Consider the following 8,335-nt stretch of genomic DNA (forward strand, 5'->3'; position numbering starts at 1 on the left):
GAGGAATGCCAAAACAAAGGGAACCATATGGATGCGACATTTGGCCCAATGTCCCCTGGTGCCCCTCCAGTGCTTTGTTGATACATAAGCGCCCAGGACTTTTGTACAACCCCAGGGCAGAGGCAGGCTTAGTAAAAACTAAGACTGAATATCCAACCAGCTAAGCAGAACAGAGGCTTGGAGGGTACATAGTCAATTTAAAGAAAGTACAGGGGCTTCCCTGGTGGCGCAGTGGTTGAGAGTCCGCCTGCCGATGCAGGGGACACGGGTTCGTGCCCCGGTCCGGGAAGATCCCACATGCCGCGGAGCAGCTGGGCCCGTGAGCCATGGCTGCTGAGCCTGCGCGTCCGGAGCCTGTGCTCCGCAACGGGAGAGGCCACAACAGTGAGAGGCCCGAGTACCGCAAAAACAAACAAACAAACAAAAAAAAAAGTACAGAAATATTTCTTGCACACATAAGTCCAACTATGATTCATAAGTACTTCATGTCTTTTCATCTTTGTACTAGTAAGTAAAGTAATTGACATTTTTCCAGAAATAAATATAAATATAATCCATAATCAATGTGAAATAGCAATATCCAAAACACTGAAAACTGAAGTGGTTAAATTATTCAGGTATGACTAAGAAAGCCCTGGACAATGATGAAAATGAACTGAAAGGTACCATTAAAGTTAAACATGAACTATTTCCGTTCATTTCTCATGAGTCACTTATTTACTCATTTATTCAGGAAAATTGCAGTGAGCTGATACTTAAATGATAGTCTTGTTCTGACTTGGTTAAATATCTTAAATCTTGTTTACTTACTGAAAGGATTTCGATCTAAAATGGAACCAGAGACTCTCACACATGTGCCCTCAGAAAAATAAAGCTATTGATTTCCCATAAATGCCCAGCTTATAGAAAACCAGAACTTATCTCCTGACCAAAGAATATCCACCAAGAATCCTTCCCCATCCTTAAGCCAATGAATTTACTAATCAGACTCTGGCGGGATTTCCCACTCTTTGGACTCCCTCCGCAAAAAATACAGCCCACCGCAAATCCTCAATGGACTCATCTGTAGCTTGCTATGGTTTTTATTTCCCGAATTAAAATTCCTCTGCTATTCCCGAATAAATTCAATGTCTGGTAATTCCAGCTTGCCTCAATTTACCTCTTTATTTAGGTTGATACCCACCATAGGAAGCCATTTGGCTTTGATGCAAACTACTCATGTGATGAATGGTTTGTGAAAGAACTGCAAAAATGGATATAACTGTCCATGAATTCTTTTTTTGGATTTCCGTTGTATGCCAGTGCTTTATATTTGCAACACTCAACATACAATATGAAATTTAAAAAACTATATCACAGACACACATGCACTTACATATAAACTAGAAATAAAAGAATGTTTTTGACCATTTTCAGCACTACCAAATAGTACCCACATTGTTCATTTTAAGTGGTTGTCATTTAGGAAATTCAATTTGGTTCAGTTTTCACAAAAATAAAGTTCAAATGATGTTTGAGGTCCCTATGTTTGAGAGATACAAAGACAATTAAAATACGGTCCCTTACTTTAAGAAATTATAATCTAGAGAAAAAGGACTGGCCTGTAAATCAACATTATCACAGGTGAAGATACTGAATTCCATTACAGTACTCCAGGTGATTTCAGAGGGCAAAAAATGCCCAAGAAAATTATGTGATCAAAATGACATTCTATAAATATGACAGGAGCTAGAGAATAGTCAAATTTAAGTATGGATAAGATATGTTTTATACCTAACTGGCATAGACTCAGAATTTTTTATTAAGTTTTTAAACATTAATCCCTAGTGTATTTTTTAAGCTCCAGTTGAAACAAGGTTGGAAAGGTACACTTAAAAAAATAATTTCTGAGAACTAGACAATATTAAAATTATAGTAAGCCTTTGGATAGGTAACATGCACTAGGAAATACAAGACGTAGACTATAACCTGAAGGAAGGAACGAAGGTTAATTGACCAAAAAGGTGGAATCCATTCAGATAAATCGTTGAGATAAGGTAAAAAATGGAATCCTACCTTACCCCCTCCCAGAAATTTTTCCTAATAGATAACTTGTGCCCTTTTCTCAAGATGAATTGCCTTTTTAAAAATCCTTGTATTTCACATCCTCAAGAATCCTCCCCACCCCACCCCCACTTCTCCGAACTTTTGAAATTTTTTGAAATCCAAAAGAGTCTGCGGGGAGGGCTGCCATTTCATCAAGAATATAAGGACTTGAAAATCGTCCAGCGCAGAAAGCGGGATTCTGAGTTAAGGGTCCCCGGAGGACAAGCAAGCCCAAGTCCAGAGGAAATTAGAAGAATTTCCCAACCGATAGCAATGAGAAAGTTCACCCACCTCTTTTAGGGAAATAGCTTTCTGCTGGGGAGACTACCAAATAAGCGAAACTGGAGGCTGATCCCCCACTTTATCCCTCAACCCCCGCTGGAGTGTCTCCACGAGCTCGCCTAGATTCGTAGGAGGGGCCTGGATGGAGGGCTTGGGCCAGGAGCGTAAGTAGCAAAGGTTTCTTCCAACAACCAGCGCTACGGGACGCTAAGAAACAAGGCTCGGTGCCCCCATTTGTGGGCCTCTGTGGGTCTCCCTGTTGCCCCGGGATGGTGAATATGGCAATAACCTTAGCTCTCAAGACATCAGAAGCTGGACGTAGTAGTCACTCACCGCGGTGCTCGGGGTCGCTGGGGACCAAGACTAGTTGTTAAGGACGCTGTGGGAGTCGCTCTCAGAGTTGGAAGGTTGCGCTTTTTAGAGTCTCCTGACCAGGGCTTAGCCAATCAGGACCTGTTAGTGCAATTCCACCTTCCCCTCCCCGCCCTCACCACAGCTGTATTCGCTTTCGAACGACTAGATGCAATGTTGTGTGAAGGTCCTTTATTAGCTTTAAAATACAATCATAAAGCACATGGTAATGATTCGTTTTAAATACTGTGCATACGTCGGCTATCCGGCCAGGAGCTGCGGCAAGAAGTGCCTTGGCGGTGGTTTAGTGTCTCCTCAAAGTCTAAATGCCTCCTCCAAAGCCTCGCCTCTCCTCCAGGGGGGGGGGGGGAATCTAAGTTAAAAAATAAAAACAGTATGCATGCTATACAAAGGTAGCCATGTCTTTTAATCAAATTGCTGTTCGTGAGCCCCTTTTACATAGAACTCCAAACCTGCCAGTGTCTTTCTCAATGAGGGAACTGGATAAACCAAGCTTCCAGTGTGTTCTATATGTACTAACCACAGGGGGGCGAATTCAAGCACAAAGGCATGCCTAATTTTAAAGGTAGCATAGCAAAAAATTATCCAATTTAAATTCTTACAAAATGTCTATCTCTATTAACGGGCGAACAACTTCAAATATTCTATTAATGTTCACAAGGGTTTTACTAAGAGCAATTGTGATTCAATTCAAAGCTAAGGCGTGGGGATTGTCCTGGTGAAATAAATTGCCTTAAAAAAGTTAACAACTTCAAAAGAGAATTTAACTAATCCTGATGAAATACATCAGTCCTGAATTATTTCTGTTCATAATAGGCACCAAATAAGTCTTTTGGTTCTTTTAAACTACATTTTGATATTTAAAACAAAAATTATTGGTCCAAATCCATAGAATGTACCAAGAGTGAATTCTAGTATAAACCATGGACTTTGGGTGATTATGATGTGGCAATATAAGTTCATCAGTTGTAACAAATTACCACTCTGATTGGGGATGTTCAATGGGGGAGGCTATCCATTGGGGGAAGGGGTGGGTGTAAATGGGAAATCACTCTACCCTCCTCTTAATTTTGCTGTGAACCTAGAAATGCTCTAAAAATGGTAATAATAAAGACTTCAAAATAAATTAATTATTTTCAAATAAGAGTTTAAAAAAACCCATAAATTACAGTAGCTGATCCCAGGCTTCTCTGAAACACGTCCTCCTAACTGAGCAGTAAGTTGAGGGTAAGAACAAAAGTGAAATTGAGAGAGACTATGAAGATATTTCTTAGAAAGCAGATCCTAGAGTGCTAACTCACATAGAACGTGTTTCAAAAAGAGAGAAAATATAAATAATATTAAAGAATTAGTAGGGGGGAACTTCTTTAATCCAAAAAAAAAGACTTGAGGTAGCAAATCAAGAGTTCCTACTATATTTCAAATAAAATGAATGTGTAAAGACTGCTGCACTTAAAAATAGCTTGGTGGGTTTTTTGTTTTTTTTTTCCAAGAGATCTAGGAAAAATGTTAAAAGCATAAAAAAAGCAAACTGTTAAACAGGTTACTCTCAAAGGAATAAAAAGCAGGTTAGTTAAAAAATTCTTCATCATAATATAAAAATCAGTTGATTCTACTAAGCATTTAGAGAAAAAAGTAGTTACCCATGAATTCTGTGGGGAAGATAACTAAAGAACTTGATTATATAAGAAAGAATTCACCAATTCGTCCCCTATTTTTCTTATACTTTAAGATTAAACCACTCAAAGTAAACCAAAGGACAGATCACTTAGACATTAATCAAAATTAAGAACTAAAAAATGTAAAAGTTGGAAAGAATTTATATTGAGCCCTAAAACAAGATGTACCTAAACAAGGTAATTTTTCCTTGGCCACAAATGAAATGGCAAAAAAATTTTCCAAAAAGATGATATGTTTATAGTTTTTATAATTCAGGTTAAAATAATGAAGTGTGAGAAGCAGTAAGGTATTTCTCAATTTTCACAAAGGAGTGTAAAGTAAAGATGTTCCACTGCTGTAGGCTGGGGGAATTCATTTATATCCTCAACTCACACTAAATGATGGATCTCAATAAATAGAAATATATATCATGTTTTTGGAAGAGAACACTTAGTGGCATAAATATAGCCCTCAGCAAATAGAAAATCATGAATCCTTGACGGAAATATTTCACAGAACTAAAAAAACCTCTTAGGGTTACCATATAAATTTTATGCAAGTACACTTCAAATCTCAAAGTGTGTGTATGTGTGTGTGTTTTAGGAGAGTGAGAGTGAAAAATGAAATGATTTTAAAGTTCACCTGAAAAAATAAATGGCAGGTTAGCCAAAAAAAATTACGAAAAAGAAGCAAGCACAGGAGGGCTTGGCTTGGCTTACTACATATTAAAACTTACTGTGAAAACTGTTTATTGGCCCACATATATGCTCTAGAAATAAAATATTTTAAATATCTTCAGATTCCATCCTCGAAAATGGTAGCTGCATCACAGTACCTAATACATTGACTTAAACATAGTACATGCTTAATAAGTAGTGCTGGGTGAATTCTTGAATAGAAATGTAGATGATTTTTATTTTATCCTGCGATCTGTATTTATTCAGTGTCAGAATTTCTGAGTAAAATATTAATATAAATGAATGATCTGCTTATTCTGTACTTTTGTTTAGCAGGTCACATCATTCTGTGCCAACTCTTGAAAACTGTCAAAATAGTCTGCTAATCTTCACTTGTATTTTGACTCAAATCTAAGTGAATAATGATTGGACTCAAAAATATCTATTATACTATTTCATGATTATAAATATTTCAATCATATGTTTCTTTTCCCAAAAACCAATCTTTCATATCTATTTACTAAGGAACAATCCATATCATTCTATTAATGATTGTGTGAAAATGTTCCTAATAATTTTTGGTGCTTACAATATCTTCTATCCATTAATTGTTATATAATGATTTAATTGTGGTGACTTTAAAATATGAACACAAATTGTTTGATAACCCTCCCTTCTAAAGATGAAGCTATATCCCTTCCCCTTGAGTGATGGATTGGATTTAGTGACTCACTTCTAGAGTATAGAATGTGGCAGGAGTGATGAGGTGGGATTAGGTCATAAAAGAGAGTGTGGCTTCATCCCTGCTCTCTCTAAGATCATTTGCTCTGGGAAGGAGCCAGCTGTCTTGTTATGAGGACACTTGAGAAGTTCTATGGAGAGATCCATGTGGCAAGGTATTGAGACCTCCTAACAACAAACCAGCAAGAATTCCACAATGTTTTGCAAGATATCTTAGAAATGGATCCTCCAGTCTCAGTCAAGCCCAGTCAAGTCTAAAATGACTGTACCCCAAGTTGAAGTCTTGACTGCAACATCTGGGAAACCCTGAGCCAAAACTAATAATCTAAGCCATTTCCAAATTCTTGAATTACAGAAACTACGAGATAACAAAGGTTTTAAGCTGCTTGGTTTGGGGGTAATTTGTTATGCCAAAAGAGATAATACAACTATTACACCGTTAATCTCATAAAAGGCATATTGACCATCTTTTTAAATGCTATAGAGAATTACGTGTATTAATTTCTGTGTTATGTCTTTCTCAAACTAGTTTGAAGCCATATACTCTGGACCATTTCAACATCATTATTTTAGAAAGATTTTAAAGACATATAGGATGGAAGGACTTTGATAGTGCTCTAGAGACTGCTGATTAAATGCTATGAACAGATTTAATAATCTAGAAAGAACTTTATTGCTGTGTCCCATAATTAAATCTATTAATTTTTTTGAAAATAATTTTTCTTCTTAGCAAAAAATAAAAACCTTATTTTAGAACAATTAGAAAATGCAAAGTAAAAAAATAAAACTCATAAGCAATCCTACACCCAGACATAACATATATCCTTTCATTGTGTGTACATCTTTATTATTATTTTTACAAAAGTGAAATCATACTGTGCACAATATTTTTAATTTAACATGTCCACTTGTCATTTGATATCTATCTCTCTTGTAATCTTTAAACATGCTGACTCTAGCCCTTGTCACCTCCTTCACCACTATCAGTCTCCATCAGATTACTACTATCTCTTGCCTCAGCAGCTTGCAATGGCCTGCCAAGTAGAGGAGACTTCCACTTTTGCCCCATACGGAAGCCAGGTTGATCCTTCTAGAACATCATTAAGGTCACCTTAAAAAAACCTAAATTCTTGTCTATCACCAACAAGGCCCTGAAAAATTTGGCCCCTGCCCTCCTTTCAGCTCTCAGTGAGTCCTTGCTCACTGGCTACCTAGTTTGTCATCAGGACCTTATACTTAGCTCTGCCTTGAAAAATTTTCTCCCAGATAGTCATATATGGCTCACTCTTTCAGTTCATTTAGATCTGTTTAAAGATTATTTCCTCAGAGAAATAATCTTTATTTCAATAATCTTCCTTGACCGCCCAATCTAAAAACTCTGCCTCTATCATTTAATTTTTAAAATATAATACATGTCATTACCTAACATCATAGTATGTTTGTTTCATTATTTGACACGATATATTTACCTGTTATTTGCCTCCCCAAAAGAATGTCAGTTCCAACAAAGCAGGGACTTCATCTGGCTTATTCATCACTCTATCCACATTGCTTAGAACAGTACCTGGTACAGTTAGGTGCTCAATAAATGTATGTTAATTAAAGGACCATATGGATGTACCATTTTAATTATTAATGCATAATAATTACTTGATATTTAAAATCCTGACAATTTTTCCTATTATGGGCAATTACGTCATGAACATGTGCATAAGTAAGTATTTACACCCTATATGTGTTTCCTAAGATTTAGGAGTCAAAAGATATCATTTTTATGGTTTTTGATACAAACTGCCAAACTGCCCTCCATCAAAAAGTTATTATATTTTATACCATTCCAGAAATGAATGAGAGCTACTTTTTTCTCACTTTGCATAATGATGTACATTTCCCTTTTAAACATCATCATTTTTATAGAGGAAAAATGGTTATTATTCAAATTTGCCTTTCTTCAGTTACTAGAGGGCAGATATTTGTTCATGTAACTATTATCCATTTGCATTTCTTTTTTTTAATAAATTGCCTCTTCATGTCCTTTGCTTACATTTCTACTAATTTTTCCTTACTGGTAAGAGCTCTTTTTTACAATAAAGTGACCCATTGTCTAAACCATGTTAAAATGTAATTTTCCCAGTTTGTGGTTTGTTTTTAAATTTTGATTATTATGTTTTTACTTTTTTATCATGTAGAAATTTAAATTTTATATGGTCAGATTGATTACTCTTTCCCTACATGGCTTTTGACTTTTGCTGTCACTTTTAGAAAGTTTCCCAATCCACTATTTGAAACATATTCACCAATTATTTTCTTCTAATATTCAATCTTTAAAAACTAAAGGAAAAAAATATATATATTACAGCTGGAATTCATCTGGGAGTAAGCTGTAAGGTGAGGCTGTTGTTTCTTCCCCTCAAGTGGCTACCCAATTGTCCTCCTTTTAATAACTCATCCTTTCTCCACTGAAGTAGATGTGAAATTGTGAGATGCCATTGTTTTTATATAAGTATGTATACACACAC

The sequence above is a fragment of the Mesoplodon bidens genome (assembly GCF_964165515.1).
Source record: "Mesoplodon bidens genome assembly, chromosome: 4".
NCBI classification, from domain to species: domain Eukaryota; kingdom Metazoa; phylum Chordata; class Mammalia; order Artiodactyla; family Ziphiidae; genus Mesoplodon; species Mesoplodon bidens.